General features: G+C 47.5%; 1 protein-coding gene across 1 annotated transcript in view; it reads right to left on the bottom strand.

The window, feature by feature from the left end:
• Positions 1-21,148, bottom strand: part of DYNLT4 (dynein light chain Tctex-type 4) — a 51,574-nt gene extending 30,426 nt beyond the window's left edge. Inside the window, exon 1 of the mRNA XM_069635398.1 lies at positions 21,052-21,148. The gene's annotated coding sequence lies outside the window, so the exon portion shown is untranslated. The remainder of the gene's footprint in view (positions 1-21,051) is intronic.
• Between the last annotated feature and the right edge of the window lie 1,582 nt (positions 21,149-22,730).

Below are 22,730 nucleotides of genomic sequence, written 5' to 3' on the forward strand. Positions count from 1 at the left end.
CAGGATCAGTGGTACATTCGAGTCCAGTCTTACACATACTCTAGCCATCACAGCCCTGAGGAATGTCCTTGGGAGAAAACATGTCAGCTTCGCAAAAATAGATTGATGCTCTTTTATGGAATACAAATGTATATGACATGAGAGCTGTTGCCTTGCTTTTTGTGAGCTGGGACTAGACCCCAGGTATAACATTGGAAGGGAATACTCTTCTCATGCTTTTATTCTATGGGAGGCCTGTTTACCTGTGTATGTCTGTCTCTGGACTGGATCTAGCTAAGATCTAGATACAGTCCGATGATGAGATCCCTGAGCTAATATACATTTATGGACTAAGGACCTTTCTGCTGGTATAGGCAGAATATTTTAATTCTCTGCCCAGAAAGTCTATGAACCTCAAACATGCACCCCACATGGTTGATTCCCTATAGTGAGTAGCCTCACAGGTCAGCAAGACTGGAACATTGATGTTGCACATTCACATTGATGTTAATCATACATTATGCAATGATGGGGCAGGTGTACATAACATCAACCCGCACTCCCTTTTTGGACTAAAGATGACCGATTTCCACCAACACCTCCTACCTGGCCAGTTGAACGTTCATGTGGGTGCGGTACAGCATTAAAAAATACAATAAGAAGTGTTTTTTGTGTGGCTTCAGGGCAATGTTGAAAAGACCTGGCCGCTAACCTGCTGGAAGGTGTGTGGACGGATTTACCCGTGACACCTGACACTATTCAATATTACTCATATTAGGCCCCTTGTTGACTGGTATTGGTCATTTCTGAATCCTCTTAGTGAAGGACCAAGGGTGGTCATTGTACGGTGATACCCCCACATTGATAGCACGCCCTCAGGCCATTGACCTGGTGATCCAGCTGAAATCTTTGCATGACACAGAACAAGCTTAGGTATGGCCAGATTAAAGGGGCTATCACATATATCACTGCCTCCATGAGTCTCTTAAAATAGGTTGCTATGGATGCATTATTGTTGGCGAGAAGATCGCCAAGGCTGAATTCCTCAGTCTTGATTTAGGTAGTGTAAGGGAGGCATGGTATCACAAGTATGACACTGACACAAGAGTTACAAGTTTCAAAACCTTTATTAAATTCTTGGGGTTTGGAAAAACTCCTACTTTCCCCTATACTTATGCTGGATGTAGTCTCTACCATCAAATAATTAAAACAAAACATAGTCCTAGTCAATCTTTGCTAAATCAAAATGGCCTATAAGAACAAAACCCAATGCCTGCCCTATCTCATACACAAAAAGTGTGTATATGGGAATGTGTATGAAAAGGAAAATCAGTGTTATAACATTAAGGCTCAACTTGGCTGAGTCAGCTCTCCTCCCCACATTGGACAACACGAAGTAAGGCAGCCCCTGTAAACAGGATTACACACTCTAGCTCAGGTTATCAAAAAAAGGCAGTTCAAAACGCTTGGCCTTCCATGTTAAAGTCACTTATTCTGGCTTTCCACCAGTTATTTCACAGTTCAACAAATGTTCATGTAGGTCTCCCTCTGTCGGGCTCAGACCTCTCAAGGCATCAATAGTTCACGTTGGTCTCCCTCAGTTGGGCTCTGAACTATAAACCAAAAAGTACCTGATTCAACATAGATCTTCATCATCCGGGCTCAGACCGTGCAATCACAGCACTTGCAGGGGTTCCCTTCCCCAAGCTTTATTCACATTCGTTAGGGCTTCCCTTCTCCTAACTTATTTCACATTCCAGGTCTCCCTCAGTCAGGCTTGGACCTTTCACTGACATCGAAGACTTTCGAATGTGCAAGGATTTTACTATAGCCCCGTTCAGGACCACTTCGACTTTCACTCCAGCTCTCCCTTTATGTTATTTACCCCAGTGTCTCTTGGTCTTGGTTGTTCCATACCACAAGCACAAAGGTTCAAAGAAATCTTTCTCTTAAAGCATTAACCTTTTCACTTCCCTTTTGCCAGGGTTAATCTTGACCGTTGCGCATTTCAGAGTTAATTCACTTTGCCACTTTATAACAAGACACCAACATTTTTCACACAGACTTTCAAGTGGGCTACTTCCTTTCACTGGACCACTCCACTACTCTGTATCACTGGCTTCACAGTTATTGGCAACTTAAAAATTCTTGACTGGTTTACTTTCTTTCGCGTATCATCAGCATGTGCGCAACCTTCAATTGTGAGAGATACACGGTTACAGCTTCATTCTTTCCTTGACACAAACCGGCCTTTCATGTCTTTTACTGACTCACCAGCTGTGTGCATTCCCTTGTTGTTTCTGCAGGTTTGATTCACAAGTCAAGGTTAATACTAGAGGCTTTGCCTTGCCTCCCCAACTCTGTCGTTCACCTGGGAGGGTCACTGGCATCCTTGAAACACAACGCAGGCTTCTTCTTGTCTGCAATTTGGCTTTCTTTGTGTCTCCTTCATGGCTTCCCAGAGGCAACAACCTTCTGCAGGGAACTTCAGGATTTCTCTACCCTTTGCTCTAATCCCTTGATCGGTCGTCCTGCTCTAGTGAATTCGCCTTCACCCTGGAAGATCGGCTCCTTCTTGTGTTCTACCTTGCTCAGGTTTTATCAAATAAAATGTCTCTGGACTTCCAGTCCCTCAATGCTATGTTCTTATTTCGGTCCCACTGTGTCATTGGAATAGGCGGGATACCATACCTCCCACAGTGTCCAAGGACCCCTCTTTCAGATGATCCTCCCTTGCTTGTCCGCCCCCAGGGTTGGGATCCAAGAGCAATGGCCCTCCCCTGGCCACCTGAGTCAGGGATCCCTTGGAATAGCGTGGGAGAAACGCCTCCGGTTTCTCACAGTAGCCCTGTTGGCTGTTGTCCTGAACAACAAAACCCTAATCGTCCAAGAAAAGACTCTCTTATTGGCTCAATTGCACCGTTTAACTGGCTCGCCTGGGCCTGGAGCCATTGGATGCTATGGTGGATTTATAGATCACAAGCTTGTAATGAATGGGCCCTTTCCTTTTTACATGCCGTGAGCATGCACACCACCGTGGCAGCGCATGACGTGTCCTGCCGCGTCACTAATACTTCAGTCAAAGGAGGGAAAATTACAGCATAAACTGCTTCTTCCTGTCCAACACTTTGTAAAAGCACTCCTTTTATTATTTCAGCCTCCAGGTGGTGCCTAGTTCAAAGCAGAGCTTCTCTCCCCTAGAAAGCGCCATGATAAAACAGGCAGTCTACTCCTGCAGACCACTCTTGGCTGGGAGAGCACATTTCCTCAGAAAGATTATTATACTGATATTTATTCATTGTGTGAACCTAGTTCGGGTTCAACGGAGCACTGCAGAAGTCGTAGAGCAAACATTGATCTTTGTGTCATAAGCAGCAAATTAGGGGCAAATGGTCTTATGAAGCTTGTGCCCAAAATTGAATTCAACACATTTTTCAATGTCCTTACAGTCTGGGGGAATTTATTTATCTATTTATTGTTTGTGTATGAGGCAGCTTCAGTGAAACACAGTCACTTTGTGACTCCACTTGAGTTCATCCTTGAGTGTGGGAGCTTCCTATGTCTTGTGGTCTCTCAAAGGATCTTATTAGTCCTCACTGGGGTCATGTCCCTGCTCTACTACTGTAGTGTAATATGCGGGGCGCCCACTGAACAACCGGTTGAGGGCTTAGGGTTACACTGCTCACCTCATCTCCAGCCTGTAGAGAACCCACCAGTCCACCTGAGCCCTTAAACCCTGTCATTGGCTACCAACCAACCAACGTGTTATCTTTAGGATCCTAGGTCTGACCGACAACCTCTTCATGCTCACGTACCCTACTGCTTTGGCCAAAGTGCTCTAGCTCCACCCGCTGAGCAGACACCAAATGAATGGTGAATGCTAGGTCCCTATCCGCCCACGCACTGGACATCGCGGACTTCATAACTCATGAAATGCTTGATCTCCTCGCAGTTACAGAAACCTGGCTTAATGCAGCCTCTGGCCCATCTCGGGCCTTTGCTATACCAAATGACTATGCTATCATAAGATGCGATAGAAACACCAACCAAGTGAAGGGAGGCGGACTTGCCCTCGTCTTCAGAAACACCTACGACATTAGAGTCATTCAGGACGCTCAAATTCCCTCTGCCGAATCCCTGTCCATCAAACTGCCACTATCACCTAACCACACAGCAACAGTGCACCTTATCTACCGACCACCAGGACCTATTTCCTCATACATAAAGGATATTGTATCCTTTGTATCCAGCGACACTAAACCTAATTCACAAACTATCCTACTAGGGGACTTCAACCTTGGTTTTAATGACCCCACGAATAATAATGCCTGTTATCTAGCTAACGCCCTATCAGACTTGGGTCATACCCATATTATTCATGAGCCCACCCATATCAAAGGAAGAACATTGGACTGGCTCACCAACCTTAACTGCTCGATCGATCTTCTATCCAATGATCCATGTATTTGGTCGGATCATCATAAAATAACCTTTTCCATCAAAGCCAACACACAACACCCTGCTCCTATTATCGCTCCAGCCACCCGCACTAGAAATAAGAAAGACATTACACCAGATAAAATCCTACCGCTATTACTTCCCCTTCTTGACAATGTGGCCACCTCTGACCACACAGCCTTAGTAGACATTTACAATCAGGCAATACTGAAGCCTTGAATACCATCGCCCCCCTAAAATTGCGGAAACCTTAACCACAACGCCACCTGAATACATGGTTCACGCCACATCTTAGAGAACTGCGTAAAACTAAGAGAACTGCAGAACCACATTGGAAATAGTACCCTTCAGTAAATAATAAAAATGAACTAATTCTAGCAACTTCTAGCTATAAACAAGCTATTATACTTGCCAAAAAAGACACCTATAACAAAAGGATCGAACAAGCAAAATCTAACACAAAAGAACTTTTTAAGATTCTAAAAGAATTATGGTGCAGCAATATCCAGAAGGCACTTCTAGATAAAATAGCCCGTTTACAATCTAAAATCAATGCGAAAAAAGACCTGTTATTCGCTGACCCTGATCATAAACAACTTCATAACCAGTCACCTACCTTTGAGCCAACCTGTAAACCATTTAGTTTCTCACCCCTCTCAATTTGGGAAGTAGAAAACATCATTAGGAAACTTGAAACCATCGAATTGCCATGGTAACACTTGTCCTGCTCCGATTATCAAAGCAGCAGCTCATGAACTGGCACCATTCATTACTAACCTTATCAACGCCTCCTTCAAAACGGGAGTAGTGCCTGATAACTTAAAAGACGCTTGGGTCATCCCACTAATCAAAAAACCCACTCTTGACCCAGCCAACCCGTCTAACTATAGGCCGATAACAACTGTACCCTTCTTACTAAAGATACTGGATAGAGCAGCCTACCTGCAAATACAGACTTATCTAGAAACAATCTTCTGGGACTAAGGCAATCCGGCTTCCGACCTAGACATGGCACGGAAACTGCCCTAATAGATCTCACTACTCAGATTCAAATTTTAAAAGACAATGGCAAACTAGCACTGCTCTTATTGCTTGATCTGTCAGCAGCTTTTGACTTGGTCAACTACCAAACGCTTTGTCACCACCTGATATCTGCAGCTCACTTTTCCGACGCAGCCACAGCGCCTTCTTGGCTAACAGAACCATGAGGGTCTTTTCTCCTACTGACTCGGCTGAACCCTCACCAGTCCCGTGTGGTGTCCCGCAAGGTTCTTGCGTGTCCCCAATGCTCTATAATGTATTTACGAAGCCCCTTTTCGATATCCTTGACTATCTGGGTGTCACGTATACTAATTATGCGGATGACACCCAGATACTGATTCCTATCTCTGGCAACTATGAAACTGATAGCAAAACCCTCAATGAAATATACGCAGTAATACAAGCGTGTATGGCACACCATGGACTTTGTCTCAATGACGAAAAAACTGAGTTGATTATCCTTTGTACACACGCTAAACTAAAAAAACTAAATACTGCTTTCAAATCGTTCACTATTGATGGTAACACCATCCCTGTCTCTAATAATACTAAAACCCTTTGTATCTACCTCGATGCCACATTATCCTTCACCAAACAAACCAATGCAGTAGCGTCTTCAGCCGCTTACACATGTAAACTTATTACCGCATGTAGGCCGTTTATCTCCACTCCCAACTGCATTACTCTTGCTAGAACGTTAGTCTTGTCCAAAGTAGATTATTGTAATGCCCTCTACTTAGGCACTAGCCACAAAAATATTCACAAACTATAAGTAACTCAAAATAACGCCATTAGAGCAGCCCTCAACCTCCCTAAGAAGTTGCATATCTCTGAGACTAGACGTAATCTGCATTGGCTCCCAATAGAGCACAGAATATCCCTCAAAGTTATTGCCCTTACCCACAAAACCAGGGCTAACCTCGCACCATCCTACATCTCTAACCAACTTACCCCGCACGCATCTACAAGACCACTTAGAACAGCTCAAGTTAACACAATGTCTAAACCAAGATTCAAACTCCATAACTCGGCAGGAGTTAGTTTCCCTGTACAAGCTTCAAAGCTATGGAACACACTACCTGTTCCAATCAGGTCGGTAACCTCCTTCAACCTATTTAAACGCAACGCCAAACATTGGCTTCATGACCTGGACACATTGACAGCTTAACATCCTAGAGCTTAGATTTACTGCCTTCCCACTGTACATATTGTAAATAATATTACTATCTGTCTCACCTTTGGCCCACCGGCTTAATTGCAACATGTATGCTTGTACCTGTATTACCAATGTATGTATTTATTTGTAACCGCAACTATTGTAACTGTTGCCTACTGCTTGCTAATGTAACTGTACTCTTATGTAACATGATCAAAAAACGTACGCGCCCCTGGGCCTGGTTGCGCTTTATAAATGAATCAAATACAAATACAAATGCTGACTTCCATAATGTTTCTCATTTTGGGAGAATATCACGGCAACATCATGGCTGGAGTGGCTACTCTCTCTCAAAGTCTCTCCTTCGGCTGCACCACTTTCTTGAACTGGACTCTATGAAATTTAAAAGAGCTCTGAGACTCACTAGCTCCTCTCAACTTCCAGGGCACCAGTGGTCCACAGATAAATATCGGTTTCTAAACCATCAATCAGCCCCACACCTCTAGTACGCCAGAAGGGATCAGAACAGATTGGAAACACAAGCAAATTATAAACCTCATTGTCCAATTTTGGTAACGTGGACGGAATGGCAAACCTACCTCCACAAGGTTGTGGATCATTGGTTAGTTACAACGCAGAGAAAATACAATAATCACCCGATGATAAATGGGACTGTCCAGACAAGGTTGTATAAAAAGTATCTACTTTATTATTATCATAACAGACAATTCTTGCAAACTCCAAAATACAACCCACCCTGTAATGTAATGCAGAGGAAAAGCAGTTTTCAAGAAGGAAAAGGACTGCACTTTGGATACTGACAGGAGGGTAGTCGGTAAAGGAATTAATTGCAATAGTTCAAGGATACTTGGTTTCAGCACAAAGGGAGCAATGGGTTGTATAATGTCACTTGGGGCCTTCACAGAAGGACCAGGTGGACAGAACCACAATGTACCTTTGTGCTTGAAGAAGTTCTTGGTGCTCAACAGGGTCAAGTCCGTTTCAGGGCACTTTGCTGCTTCTGCGACAGAGTTCAAGATGGGAGACATCTGCGGGTATCAGGCGGCAGGCAGTTCGGCGAGCGAGGCTGGACGGACGGCTGCAGGCTGGCCTACATGCAGCTCAGGGTCAGGAATTGTTGTCTAAGTGCTGGTTTGTGGGTCTGAAACACAGGTCGAGGCGTCTCGGACGATGTTAGCGACTGTGGTGTGACAACAGTCAGCAGTGTAGTCGATTGCAGCTCGAGGGGATCCTTTAAGACGGATGCTGGTTGAGGCTTGTTGACGCACACCTCCTAGCTTCTTCACTGGGCTTGTGTCATCCGTCAAGGTGGATGGCCCAAAGCTGAGGAATGTGTTGCAGGCAACGGCCTTGTCCTTGGTTTGGTTCAGAGACTCTCTGGCACTTCCCACCTAAGATGCTTGTTTGCAGAGCCCCACAGGGCAAGCTGTGTGCTGTCTGGGTACTGGTTCTGGAGCTGCTTGAGGGTCCTCTGGATTCAGTATCTCTCTCTGTTCCCTGGGAGATGTTTAGGGGAGGGATCTTGCTTCACGCTTTGGAAATCCTGGCCTTCCTTCACTGGTGGAAGCTGTAAGGCAGACTGTACCTTCAGCCAGGGTCCAAATGAGTCCTTCTTGTTACTCCTTGTGAAGTCTTCAGACGATCTGCCAAAAGAGGGACTCAAACCTCTTTTAAAGCCAAATGGGCCCAGTGATTGGTGTAGGATAAGCCTACCTTAATGAACCAATCCTGGGTCCCCACCAACGTCCTTCTGTTATGCGTGAGGTCATAATCTGAGTGCTTTGCAACAGGAAAGGTAAAGGTGTGTGAATATGTACTACTATGTCCCACCCATCTTCCTGTCTGTTGTGGATCAAAGGGTCTCTCTGGTTAATTGAGCTCTCTGTGATTCCTGAATAAAGGCAGATCTTCCTTGAAGTTGTGGCGAGAACAGACTTTCTGTCTCTATCAAATCACATACTCCTACCATCTCTAAGGGGTACCCCTGTAGGGGATTCCTACTGTAGACACAGGTACCACACATGACAGCTCGCTGTCATTGAGTTTAAGAGGCAGGAGCTGGCTTCAGGTTGACACAGTTGCATATCAAAGTTGTTGAGGGTTCCGGTCTTGTGCTAGCCCTTTGACCAGGCCTCTCGTGGGGCTGCTTAAATTAAGTCATCAGTTCACATCACTGCCACCATCAGGGCCAACAAAGAATAGGGCAGATCCATGGAGGCTTTGTCATTTAATTAGGCTGGCCATGGCAGGAGGAAGGTTTTGCCCTCCCTCTTTTGTGATGCCTTGATGTCCTCCTGGGTGTCACATTCCAACTAAATGTGACAGGGAGGACTGCGCCTATAGGCTGTGTCTACCCAGGGTAAACAGGTCTATGTGTATCTTGTGCGGTGAGCATAGGAAAATGTGTGCAGATTAGCCCCACACATTTTCCAGAGGTTGATCTACCATCATTGAATTTCCTATAAACATTTTCTTTTTTAAAAGGTGCGCACACACCCACTGTGCGGATAGTCGAATTTCTAACAGTGACTTCTCAGCCTCCTTTGGCTTTTCTTAATTTCTGTGGTTCCCTAATGACATGTTAGCCCTCTGAAAAGGCCTACCGGTCTTGTTGGGCCCTATTCAAACTCACAAATAACATACAAATAATATATAATATGGTGGTGGGTTTTGCGCTCGTGGGCCCATGGAAGCAGGTGCCACTGGTGCTCGGGACAGGGTTTAAACCTAGGAAGGACATGTATGTCCACACATCAGGTCAATATAAGGCTGAAGATAGGCCAAGGAGGCAGGGGTGTTGCTAGATCTGGAAAAGATCCAGGGCTATGCTAATTTTGGAACTGTCAGGACTTGGACCTAGCTAGCCTTTTTGGTTGTAACCCCTGAACTTCTATCCAGGGCTACAACCAAAATACCCAGGTCTATAGCCCCCTCAGCCTTCCCCCTAGCAACCTCTCTGCAAGGAGGGCATACAGAACATAACCAGTCAAACTATCTATATGTCTTTTCGGGGGCCTCTTGATCAGCAGATTGGTGTCCCTATATTTCAGGGGGGGAAGTAGGTTGTGGTTGCTTGGTACCAGAGACGCTAGCAAGCTCAGCTTCAGAACTTCCTGAGAATCAGCATCAAAGAAGTGTTCCTCCTCTCTCCTCGTTTCAGGGGAAATACCAAACCATGGGGATTTCTGGCTTGCTTCAAGCTCCACAGCGGTAGGGACGACTGATTGTCCTTTCATGGTGAAGAAATGCTGAGAGAGGTTCTTTAGTCCTCCTTACAAGAAACAGTCCAATGTAGTGTACTGAGCACCCGTGAGGAAGGTATCCTGTGGATCTAATAGGGCAGTGGGGGTATGTTTTCTAGCCTCCTTCTGCACTGCATTTAGTATTTTTCTATTTCTAGCAAGATATGATATGATATGATATTTTATTTCTATCGCGCCTGTACATAAGTGTTTCAGAGCGCGACAAGGCAAGGGGGGGGGAACAGGGGAGAACGCGCAAGTGCATGGGAGAGGGGGAGGAGTGGAAAGTGCAAAGCAGAGGAGAAACATATAAATAACAATAAATAAATAAATAATAGAGGCAACAAACAGTGGTAGTGCAGCCAGTAATTTGCAAGTGCTAGGTTTAAGGCAGCAGGGTAGGTCTGATAAGTGCAGGAAGAAAAAGGGGGGGGGCTGTATGGGTACAGATACAGACCCCAGTGCAAGGGGTGGCCGGGAGGAAGTGCGGGAGGGTAGCGGGTGAGTAGGTACCTGGGCGGGAAGGGCAGAGGGGGGCCAGGTGCACAGTGCCAAGAGAGAACAGATCAGCAGGGGAGAGGGGGAGCGAAGGCAGAAGAAAAGAGGAAGGTCTTGAGGTGCTTTCGGAACCAGAGATGGTTCATCTCAAGTTTTAGAGTGGCAGGGAGGCTGTTCCAGAGGGAGGCCCCAGCTGAAGACAGATCTACCCCCAGCTCGTTTCTTTGAAAAACCACTGACCCTGAGGGAGTTGGAGGTAGAGGAGCGAAGAGCTCGAGAGGAGAGGTATTTGCGGAGGGATAGCTGAAGGTATTTTGGACCCAGGCCCCAGAGAGCCTTGTGGACAATGCAGAGGGTTTTGAATTTAATCCATGCATCCACTGGAAGCCAATGGAGAGATTTCAGAGCTGGAGAGACACGATTCCAGGGCTTGCGGCCAAGGACAAGTCTCGCAGTCCTGTTCTGGATTAGTTGCAGAGGGCGGAGGGTAGAGGCAGGTAGATTTAGAAAGAGGCTGTTACAATAGTCCAAGCTAGAGAGAACCAGAGCTTGGGATACCATGAGCTTCTGGAGGAAGGAGAGGAAAGGCAGAGTACCTCTGAGGAAGAGCAGTCGGAAATTTGACTTTTTAGAGACCTCAGAGATGTGGGCGGAGAAGGAAAGGGTGGAATCAAAGATGACCCCGAGGTTCTTAGCCTCGCAGGTGGGGGTAGGAGGAGGGCTAAGGGAGGCCGGCAGAGAGTGAGGGGAAAGGATGGTGAAGGTGTGCCGATGAGGATGATCTCTATCTTGCTGGCATTCAGACAAAGATCATTGGCGGCACATCAATCTTGAATGGCAGTTAGGCAATCAGAGATGGGAGAGGAGGTGGCAGAGGGCAGCCCGAAAATGAGTTGAGTGTCATCAGCGTAGCACTGGAAATTTGAGCAGAAAGTGGCAATGCAGTGGGCGAGAGTTGCCAGGTATTGGTTGAAAAGCCAGGGCGAGAGGTTAGACCCCTGGGGAACACCACAGGTAGAGAGGAAGATCGATGAAAGGAAGGACCCAAGTTGGACCTGGGAGGGTCGATCTGAGAGGAAAGAGGTCAGCCAGAGCCTGATCAGTAATACCCAGGTTTTCACAGAGACGGTTGAGCAGGATGGTATGGTTGACTGTGTCGAAGGCAGAAGAGAGATCGAGGAGAATGAGGACAGAGGGAATGTTAGAGTCAAGGTTGGAGAGCAGATCTTCACGGATGTTCAGGATAGCAGTTTCCGTGCTTCTGGCAGCTCTAAACCAGATTGGTGGTCATGGAGACAACCAACAGAATTGGAATGAAGATGGCCAGCTTTTCCAGGAGTTTGCCAAGAAAGGGAGTAATGGAAATTGGGCGATAGTTAGCTGGACAAGAAGGATCAGCTGTGGGTTTCTTGAGAAGAGGATGCACAAAGGTGTGGTTTGAGGAATACTTCCTGGTATGTAACAAAATTAAACAAAATAGTAATTTCATCATTATTATTTATGCTTCTAGCACAGTGAGCTTTGTGTTAGAAATAGAAAACAAAAAGAAGAAGAATATTTCTGTTATGCACTGATGAATGGGAACAAGTGATATCCCCTGTCAGGAGATAAGGGCAAATGTCAGGGAAAGAGTATGTTTTTTATGGGAGTAAGGAAACATGTTCACAGTGCACGCTGGTCTGGGGCTCCTTATTTACACTGCGAGTTTGCAGTGGGGTTCAGACCTGAACGATGACCCACAGGTCTTTGAGGGTCACCTAATAATTAGAGAGGTGACCAGCTAACATTTGCAAGCACTATTTTCCACGGTTAATGCAGGCCTAACCTGGATGGAACACAGCCTCTGACTCCAGAACCACTGTCAACATCTTTGTGTTACCAATGCCTGCAAATGAAAATTCTCTCAACCCAGAGAGAAACAGTGCTACCTCACTGATGATGCCATTGGTACCCTTGCTCAGAGGAGATTTGCTTAGCCTTTTGATGATGGGCTTTGTTTGAGGGTGGGACCAAACTGATATGCAAATCTCCTCTTTCAAAGGAACAGTGAGCTAAAATGTGACTGTAGACCCTCCCGAGTGGGGACCATTCCAAAGCGTAAGTTATTTTAACATTGTTTGTTCTTAATAGAGGGGCACCCAAACCTTTGCCAAATGTAGTCTTCTTGGAGTTTCACCCTATTTAAGAAGGGCGCCCATATTGTGGACCACTGGCTCCCTTTACTCAGAGATGGAGCTTCACTACACTGATGAAGCATAACAAGGCAGAATAGTGTGCTTCGGATTGTTGTTGGTACTCTTGTTCGGGGAAGAATTGCCTAGATAGCTATTGGTATTCCTTCTCTGTGAAAGGTGCAGTGAGCTAAAATGTGGTTGTAAACCCTCGGAGGAGAAGCCCTCCCAGAAAACAGGTTATTAGGTCATGTTTGTGATCAATGAGCACCACAATTTGGCACAGTGTTAACTTTCTAATGACGTAAACAGTGGTGTGCTATCGTCCCTTCCTGACACTTACCTCTCTCCCCATGCACCAATGACAATCCTCCCGCACTGCATCCATCTCCTGGGAGTAAGGCTGTGATGAAAGGCCATCTGGCAAGGGTGTGAACGCCCTGTCTTTTTTATGAACTAATAATACAATGACGCAGGTAATTCCATCTCTGAAAGGGAAATCTGCTAATCGGGTTCTCCTTTCATAACATCCAGGCTAAAAGCACAGTGTCTCCTTGTACCCTGCTGCATCAGTATCCTGATTCGCAGCACCTGCTCTATCAACGGCACAGAGCAGGTTCAGAGGTCACAGGTGCGCTACTGACATCTGCTGTGACAGCCAAGTGTCTGCAGCTCAGGAGCTGCATTTAAGATATGCATCCCTGTTCCAAAAACTGCATAACTCTGTTGAGCCTGGCCTGGTGGCACAATAAACTGTTAATATAAACCATACCCGAGTTAGGGTATGGTGGCCAGCTTCTCTCAGAGTTTTTCCAGCTACATTCAATTGATTTTGCACATGTGTCAACCCTGTGGGCCCAGTACAGCTGTGAAAGGATTGTGTGTTTTCCTCCCAGACTAGGCCCATCCCTGCACACTGACAGGACTGTTGCCTCGGGGGATTACCTCTCTTGTTCTCTGTGAGGACAGGCAACACCTTTTCCCCCAGGAAAGACACTTCACAGGACGCTGGCCTGGGAACAGATACCAAGAGGTGCACCCATTCCTACAGAGCCAGGCCTCACACCAGAGGGCTGCATTTCTAAATGACTGATCGTATTGGGAAGGAAAGGGGGCAGGGTTTGTCTAGCCAGAGTGGGATCTGTACAGTCTAGACAAGGTACTGCCATCTTGATTCTCTCTGCCTCTCTTTGCTGTCCCCTCCACTTCCTTTGGTTGCGAGTTGTAAACCGGTGTTCCCAAGGCCGAGGCACGCTGTGTCCCATAACCATCCCCAGGGCCCACCTGGAGTAATCTGCTGCTGGAAGAAGACCGTCTCTCGGCCAGCCACAGCTGTGCCCAGGAACTCACCATGTTGGAGGACCCCTGCAGCTGTCTGCCAGCCTCCCCCATGTTTGGGAGCATGAGAAAAGGACTCACTATGTCCCTGAGTCCCAGGATGGGGACTCCCAGCATCCTGCGAGCAAAGACAGCGGGGATCCTAGTGTTTCTCATCGGTCAACTGCTTGGACCGTGTTTCAAGGACTGGTCAACACATTTGAACCAGCAGGACCCTGCAAACTGCTGAGAAGGTGCTAATGACTGCTAAACGCTAGAGGCGTAGCCAGGATTGTCTACTAAGTGGGGCCTGCATCTAATGTAGTTGGGCCAACTGCAGCGACATTGACATCTGTAAATGCCCACACAGCGCTGCTGAGGGGGCATTTAGAGATTTCAGTATGGCCTGCTTGCTCAGGCCCTAACCTGTCTACGCCTCTGTTAACTGCCCCCATACTCAGTTTTTCGGTCCTAGAGACTGGTTGGATAACGTTGTACTCCTTTTCCTCACACGTACATATCCTTTTTCAAGAACATTGTTGCTTTTGCTTGCCTTTCACCCCTGATTCATTACCCAGCATGCTGCATCCACTATCTTTGCTTATTCTGTTTTCTTTCCTCATGGGTGGGCTTTGTGTAGTGTTTTTCTAGTCACTTATTATTATACATGGATTGTTTAATTAAAGTGTATATATTTCTATAGAACCTTGAATGGTCATTCCTTTATCATGGACTGCTCTGCTTTGCTGTTTGGGTTGCTACTGATCAACGTTCACATCCTTGCTAAGAGTACAGCCTGCCCTCGGCTCACGTTACCACAAAAGGCGAAGGAGGTATATATCTTGAGTGTGCAGGTTTTCGCTTTATGATTGTGCTGGCTCCTGGTTTGTAGAAGTGTGAGGGCTGAGTGGCTGTGTTAGCCTCTACTGATACTTGTACTCCTGCAGGCAGATCGTCAAAGAAGTCACAAAGGCCTTGCCAGCTGTTGGAAGGTTGTAGGTCATAGGATCGACAACAAAAGGATCTATGGGTCAAAGGATCGACACAAAAGGATCGATGGGTCAAAGGATTAAATTTCTTTTTTCTTTTTTTTCAATTTTTTTTTTTTTTGGGGGGTCCCCCCAACCCCTGTTTTTGTGGTAAAAAACACTTGTTTTTCCTAAACGAAAACCCCCAAAAAATATATAATTTAAAAATAAATTTGATCCTTTGACCATCCTTTTGTGTCGATCCATTGACCCATCGATCCTTTGAATTCGATCCTTTGACCGGACACCCTGTTGGAACATGTGCGCAGGGTTCCATCAGCTGGTGTAGGCCATGTGCCGCTGACATGGTGCATGGAGAACTTCAGCTGCCCACATTCTCCTGCAAGAGCGGGGAGTGGGGCACAGAATCAAGCGGCTCCACTTTGTCTGTTCGGTGATTTTGATTGAAATATTTTTGTCAACAGCTGCTCTTGGTAAATTCCTTGTTATAGAAACCCAGGAGCCCTTAGAGTTTCACCTCTCCTCCCCTTTGGGACACAAGCTATTCGATCTGAAGTAGTTCAAATAGTCTCTCACTCTGCCTCACTAAACTCCCTCCACGGGTGTGTTCAAGTAGCAAGTTGCAGAAGCCAATAACTTCCGCTTGGTTCCATTTTTCTAGGGACCCTAGACTGAGCCAAGGCCTGCGCGTAGCTGCCAGGTTTCCAAGTTCCATGCAGAATCTTTGAGCCAGTCCTGCATATTTTCCCACTGCCTGCTGGGACTTGTAGGCCCACCCTTGCAATGGGAAAAACAAACCTGCAAGTTCCAGCATGCAAGGTGAAGCAAAAAGCAGTACTGGCTCGGGGTGTCATGCATGGAACTGGGAAACTTGCCAGGGAGGCCTGTGCATGTCTATGGCTGCAAGGAATCTCTGGTTCCATGACTCGGTGTTGCAGGAGGGTCCTTTCATTTCATATCACACTGCTGTGTTCATCGAGGATAAGATTAATTATAGAAGCACCAGAAAGCATCGCCTCTGGAGCTAAATATGCAAAGGCCAAGAAGGGGCTCTGGTCTCAATACTCATATCTGCTGAACTTGTGTCTCTATTCTCTTAAAGCAGGGCCGGCTAAATGATTCATGGGCGTGGTAGGCCAAAACATCTGGAGGGGGGCAGGTTGGTTCCCCTACCTTAAAGCAACCAAAGGCAGACCCAGAAGACTGGGATAACAACAGACCTATTTCTAACCTACCCTTTGCCAGAGAAATAATCAAGCTAAAGGAAGCCTTACACATCAACCTGCAACTCGCCACAGCCTGTCCGCCAGCATCTGATGCCTTTGCGCTTCTGAAAAGGGCAAGGAAGCAGGCTTGGACTGGTCTATAGGGCAACAGGGCAATTCCTGAAACAAAAACGCAAAATGCTAGTGTGGGCTCGTTTTTTGGGCCAAGGCGTGGCACTTTTTTTGGTCAATGTGGGTCAGTTTGATGAGTTACTTCACTATGCGGCTAGTTTTTTTTGGCCATTGTTGCTGAATAAATATTCTTTAAATTGCACAATGTGCATCACATTTCATCAAAAAACTCTCGCTTGGATACTATTCAAACAGTCTGTCACCAAAGGAATGAATTGCCATTTGGAACTGTGTACCATTTTTTCACTGGTGCCCGAGACAATTTCATGACCTAATCCGACCCTGTCAGGAAGTGCACTCGTGTTTCTGCCGGTTGGGTCTCATCAGGACTCTGTGCTATACGAACAGTAGTTGGTAGGGCTGAGAGGAAATGGCGAGTCGAAGATGATTCTTGTGTAAAACTAGGCTTCAAGTATGCCCTTGCCTCCTGTCATAGGGCCCTAAAGGCTGCCAAGCTGTCCTATTGGGGCGACGCTTGTCAATCTGATGCTGATACTGCTCCCAATCATAAACAGCTGTATCAGCATCCCAAAATTTATGCCGCAATCAATCTACTTATTTCGTTAATAAGATAGCAATTATTAGGACCAATATTGTCACCCAAATGCCATTATTTGACACTGCTCAGAAAACTATGCAATCAGTGGAGGTTATCTCTGCTGTAGTCAAGTTCGAAGGCTTCCAGTCTATCACTCCACAGGACGCTGTTAACGCTGCCTTGCGCCCTACGCAAGCTTCGCCTTCAGATGTGAGTCATCTCTCTGGGCCTCATTCCGAGGTGGGTGCAAAGGGATACCGGGCACTGTTAAGGACATTGGTGCCGGTAATCCCGTTGCGCCCTATTCCGAGGTCCCTTAGCGGGTCCCGCAATGGCCGCCTGGTTTTACCAGGCGCCCTTAGCGGGAGCCGGTAAAGGACAAGAGAGCTAATAACGGTACCGCAAATTGCGGTACCGTTATTAGCTACTTCACCATTCCCATTGAGTCCTATGGGGGCTTGAATGGGGAATGGATTATTCAATGGGAATTTACCGGTCCCTCTGGGGTCGGAATGGACCGGTTAGTCCCCTTTGAACCAGGTCGGACCTGGACCCGGTATGGGAGGTAGTCATGGCGCAAATAGCGCCATGACTACCTCCATACTCGGAATGAGACCCTCTGTGTTTAAATGAAAAAGCCACAGACATCAGTGCAATTCTTGCTGAAGCACCGAACTCTTCTCTTCGGTTTGGCTTCATTCCATGTACTCTAGCATGCGCTAATCGTTCCCTTATTCAAAAAGCCACCACTATTCTTTCCAACTATCGCCCAATCGCTTTACTTCCTTTCTTCATTGAAATGCTGGAGTGTGGGGTCGCTCCCCAGCTAAGATCTTTTTGGAAGATGTTGGACCCATCTCAACTTGGGTTTCGCCCACTAGCGGGCATAGGATCAGTGTTAGTTTCTGAATAAAATTAACTAACCTGTATTAGGGATCAAGGAGGTGTGGCGGCCTAATTTTATTGGACCTGTCCGCCGCCTTTGATACCATTGATCATGCCACGCTGATAATGAGGTTGCAGAGTACCGGTATTGCCGGTAGAGTTCTCGACTGGTTTCACTCTTTTATAGATTGTCGTCCGCAAACTGTTTCTTTGTCCCCTTTTAGTTCCCCTCCGGTCATGCTGGCCTGTGGGGTTCTACAAGGCTTGGTTCGTTCCCCCTCCTTTTCAATGTTTATATTCAAAATTAGCATGTCTCCGCCGTTAATTTGACTTTTGTTTTTTTGCATACACCGATGATACGCAGATATTGTTTCGGCGAGATTTGGAACAAGGCAGTTCTGTGAGTCGCCTGAGAATGCGTTTGAATGCAGTGAGTAACTGGATGGGCACAGACTGGTTAAAGGTCAATGGGGACAAAACAGAGGTTTTAATTGTAGGTCCTCCTTCATCATTTGAACTTTGGAATCAGATTTTCTGGCCATCGATGTTGGGTTCTTTACCAACTCTCTCTACGGTTTGTGAAGAACCTCGTAGGGAAGATCTTGCCTTCCATATCCCTGGCAGCCCAGGCAGTTCTATTTGCTCTGCTGATTTTCGCAAGTTAAACCTGCTTTACAAGAGTCTTCCTTTTGTCCCAAGCAATTTCCATGCCTTGGTTGTTGCTGCCTCCATCAATAGTAGCCTTGACTATTGCAATGCCGTCTTGATGGGTCAACTTGCTTATTTGCTAGACCGTTGACAGGTGCTCCAACACACCGCAGTCTGCCTTGCTAAAGGTCTACCTGATGGTACTGCAGCATCTGCTGCTCGTCGCGACCTTCATTGGTTACCTGTCAAAGACCCGCGTTCACTTTAACGTCCTCTGTAATATACATTGAGCTCTCCAAGGCACGGGTTGCCAAGCATTGCAGGAATAATGAGTTCCCTATTGTCCAGGCCGCTCGCTGAGATTGGCTTCTCTTTCGGTGTTTAAAGTTCCTGAGTACGGCCTTGTGCGATGTGTTGGTCAGGCCTTTGCATTGGTGGGCCCCAAACTTGGGAGCTCTCTCCCTGTTTGTCTGCGAAAGACTCCTGATTGAGTGATTGAGTGATTGATTGAGTGACAGGACCAAAGTGAAGGCCCAACGAGCTTGTTAAGGTCTTTGATGGGACTGAAAGACTCTTGTACCATGTATGTAGCACCAGGGTCGGCAACCTGTGGCTCTCCAGATGTTTTGGACTACGACACCCATGATCCCCTCCCCGTTGACTGTGCTGGCTATGGCTGATAGGAGTTGTAGTTCATAGCATCTGGAGAACGAAATGTTGCAGATCCCTGCAGCACTCTCACTCCATGAAAGCCACAGTCCAGAATCGTCCTCCTTCTAAGTCCAACTGGAAAGGCATTCCGTTAGTTGATAGGATAACATGTCTTTACACCTAATTGTTTTCACCTAAAGGATTTTTCATCAATTTCTTTTACCCAAAACTTTTTAACCTAATTTAGATAATGAAACTGATTCACCAAAAACCTCCATACCGAATTGTTTTTTTTATTGGGGTCCCTTCCCAAACCCATGTTTTCTGCCCTTAAAACACCTCAGACATTCCCAAATAAATGTAACCAACCCTTTGACCCACCCAAACATACATACATATATTTTTCACCTAAAGAAATTTCAGTTCGGAAGCATGATAGGGTTCGGCCGTGCACGAGTGGGACACTTCCGGCCGCAACCTCATATGTGTTGTTGTCTCGTGTAATTATTTTGTCTCTTTTGCTGTGTACCATCATGATTTCCGCACACGAGGGCCGCCGCCCGGGAGCCAATAACAGGTGGATACAGAAAATGAGATAACTGAACGCTTCCCGGAATCCAGGGAATGACAGGGCCCTTTTCTTTGACTGAAATCACAGTTTTAGAATCGTTCTTTGAGCCATTAAGCAAACTTAAAGGGCATTGGCAAAGCCAACCGTTTTGACTTGTGTATAGCTTTTAGATAGAGCACGATGAAGATGTGGAAACAGCGAAACGTTGGGTGTTCGCCGGGTAATAAATGCCCGTTTTTGTAGCCTTCCTGTTTCAATGAGGCCTTTTCTGCATTTGCAGTGCCCGTCTGATAAGCCTTTGTTATATATGCTCATTGTTTCTGGTTTGAGGTATTAGATTGACATCTGCCATGTAAAGATTGAGGAATGACATGCTGGAACATATATAACACATGATTTGCTGCAGAGGGGCGTGGGGAGAAGGGGTTTAGGAGAGCTGGAAGGTAAGGGGTGACAGAGAGCAGGCCCCCCCAGGGTACCCACTGAAGAGGACCAGGGGGTAGAGGCTTACCAGGAAATCTCCAGAGTTCCCTGTAGGCCAGTCCACCACTGACTGCAATGGCATTTCTAATCAAAAGCACCATGTTGCCAGGCAAGTCTTGGGAGGATAGCTCAGGGGCAACGTGCTCCTCTTGGAAGCAAGACGTCGTGGAGAAACACAGATTCGATCCCCGGGTCCGCGGTTAAGCAGGTTATAAATAACCAATTACAATGGTCAGCCATGGAAAATACAATGTATTCTACGGGCGAGAAGACCAGGGTGTGCCAATAATCTTAAAACTGCCACGGAGTAGCAGCAGGGAATCGCCCATGCTGCTTTGTGCCCACTAATTACTTTATCAAAACAGATGAGCAGCCATTCTGCCCAAAAGGCTGCAGATAATATTGCCGGGTTCATAATGCACGAGGAGTGATGCAAAGGGACTTCCCTCGCGGGTGCACCTTGTACCCAGTGAAGATGGGTGCTGTAGTCCAGGAAGAATGCTAATAAGTGGCCTGCAGTTTCAGAAAAGTTCCACGCAGCAGGTGCTCGAAAGACTGAGCTACATTACCGAGGGTGCAACGTGCGGGTGTAGGCGGCCTGTCAGTCTTGAGAGAGCGTGTAGGTTTCTTTGTACTTAAGTAGCAAATGCAATATGTGCAGATCAGGGATGAACACGGAAAGCCACCCCTCCCCCCACCCCCTTGTCCCCAGCAGGATATACGACAATCTGCTGCAGGCACTCAACCACCTGAGACACCTTCCCAGAAGCGCAACATGCGGCCTGCACATTACTCACGCATATTTCCACTGGACGTGTTAAGCCATTGAGTTATCCAAGTGGGACGGTACTTTGCAACCTAAAGGTTACTCGTATAACCCTGTCAGCTGAGCCATCTCAGTGGGACTCCAAACTGGCCTGCGGGATTTACTCATATCTCTGCCTGCAGCAGGCGCATTAACCTGCCGAGCTCCCTAGGCTCCAGCTCCCCTGAGAACCTTGCTTACCTTGTGGCATAGAAGGAACTCGGTGCTGCAGGTGCACCGACGAGGATGCGAGTGTCGGGCGGGCCAGGGGAGCGGGTTTAATACCCACCGGCCTGGGTCGGTGGGGGGCACGCGTGCACGGGCATGTTCCAGCCCACGCGCAGCGTGGATCAATGATCCATGGGCCGCGGTCAATCATTGGCCCGCGCGCGGGGGCACCCGACAATAGAAGGCCCGAAGCCGGACAGGCCCTGGGCGCCTGGCTGTCACCCAGAGTCGCCGTCTCTCTGGCAACCTGCAGTGTTGTGCTCTCGCTCCTCTCCTATCTGATGCACCCGGGATAAGGCAGCTCCAGGAGCCGGCACTGCAAACGTGCATTTAATCCTCACAGCGCGGGCTGCGAATGCCCGTCCAAAGCCAGGAGACAGCTACAGGACGTGCCAAGAGCCGAAGACACGGGCATTGTTTGGTTACCTTCTTCTCCACTCTGAGCCCTCATTCCATTGCCCTACTTTGCTCCATCCCCTTTTCCCCACTATGACTGACTCTTGCCCCAATCTGCTCGATTCTTCACTTGCCCCACTATGCTTCATCCTCCCATTGCCCCAATTTGCTGTATCCCTCCTTGCACCACTCTCCCCATCACCCCGTACCCCACTCTACTCTATCTTCTCATTGCCCCACTCTACTCTACCCTCCCATTTCCCAACTCTGCTCCATCCCCTTTTCCCCACTCTGATCCTTCCCCAATCTGCTCGATTCTTCATTTGCCCCACTCTGCTCCATCCTCCCCTTGCCCCACTCGGCTCCACCCTCCCCATGCCCCACTCTGCTCCATCCTTCTCATGCCCAACTCTGCTCTACCCTTCCCATGCCCCACTCTGCTCTGTCCTTCCCTTGCCCTACTCTGCTCTACCATGCCCTTGCTCTACTATGGTTGACCATTCCCTTGCCCCCACTCTCCCCACTCTGCTCTACCCTCCCCACCTCTTTTCTACCCTTCCCTTCCTCACTCTGCTCTATCCTCCTCTTGCCCCACTCTGCTCTACCCTTCCCTTGCCCCACTCTGCTCTACCCTTCCCTTGCCCCACTCTGCAATATCCTCCTCTTGCCCCACACTCTGCTCTACCCTTTCCTTGCCTGACGCTGCTCTACCCTTCCCTTGCCCACCCCTGTTCTAACCTTCCCTTGCCTGCTTTGCTCTAACCTCCCCTTGTCCTACTCTGCACTACCCTTCTCTTGCCCATCTCTGCTCTATCTATCCTTTGCCCCACTTTGCTGAATCCTTCCCTTGCCCCACTCTGCTCTACCCTTCCCTTGCCCCACTCTGCTCTATCCATCCCTTGCCCCACTCTGATCTACCCTCCCATTTCCCCAACTCTGCTCCATCCCCCTTTCCCCACTCTGATCCTTCCCCAATCTGCTCGATTCTTCATTTGCCCCACTCTGCTCCAACCTCCCCTTGCCCCACTCGGCTCCACCCTCACCATGCCCCACTCCGCTCCATCATTCTCATGCCCAACTCTGCTCTACCCTTCCCATGCCCCATTCTGCTCTATCCTTTCGTTGCCCCACTCTGCTCTGTCCTTCCCTTGCCCCACTCTGCTCTACCATGCCCTTGCTCTACTCTGGTCGACCATTCCCTTGCCCCCACTCTCCCCACTCTGCTCTACCCTCCACACCTCTTCTCTACCCTGCCC

The sequence above is a fragment of the Ambystoma mexicanum genome, chromosome 1q, assembly GCF_040938575.1.
Source record: "Ambystoma mexicanum isolate Mex_15411 chromosome 1q, UKY_AmexF1_1, whole genome shotgun sequence".
NCBI classification, from domain to species: Eukaryota; Metazoa; Chordata; class Amphibia; order Caudata; family Ambystomatidae; genus Ambystoma; species Ambystoma mexicanum.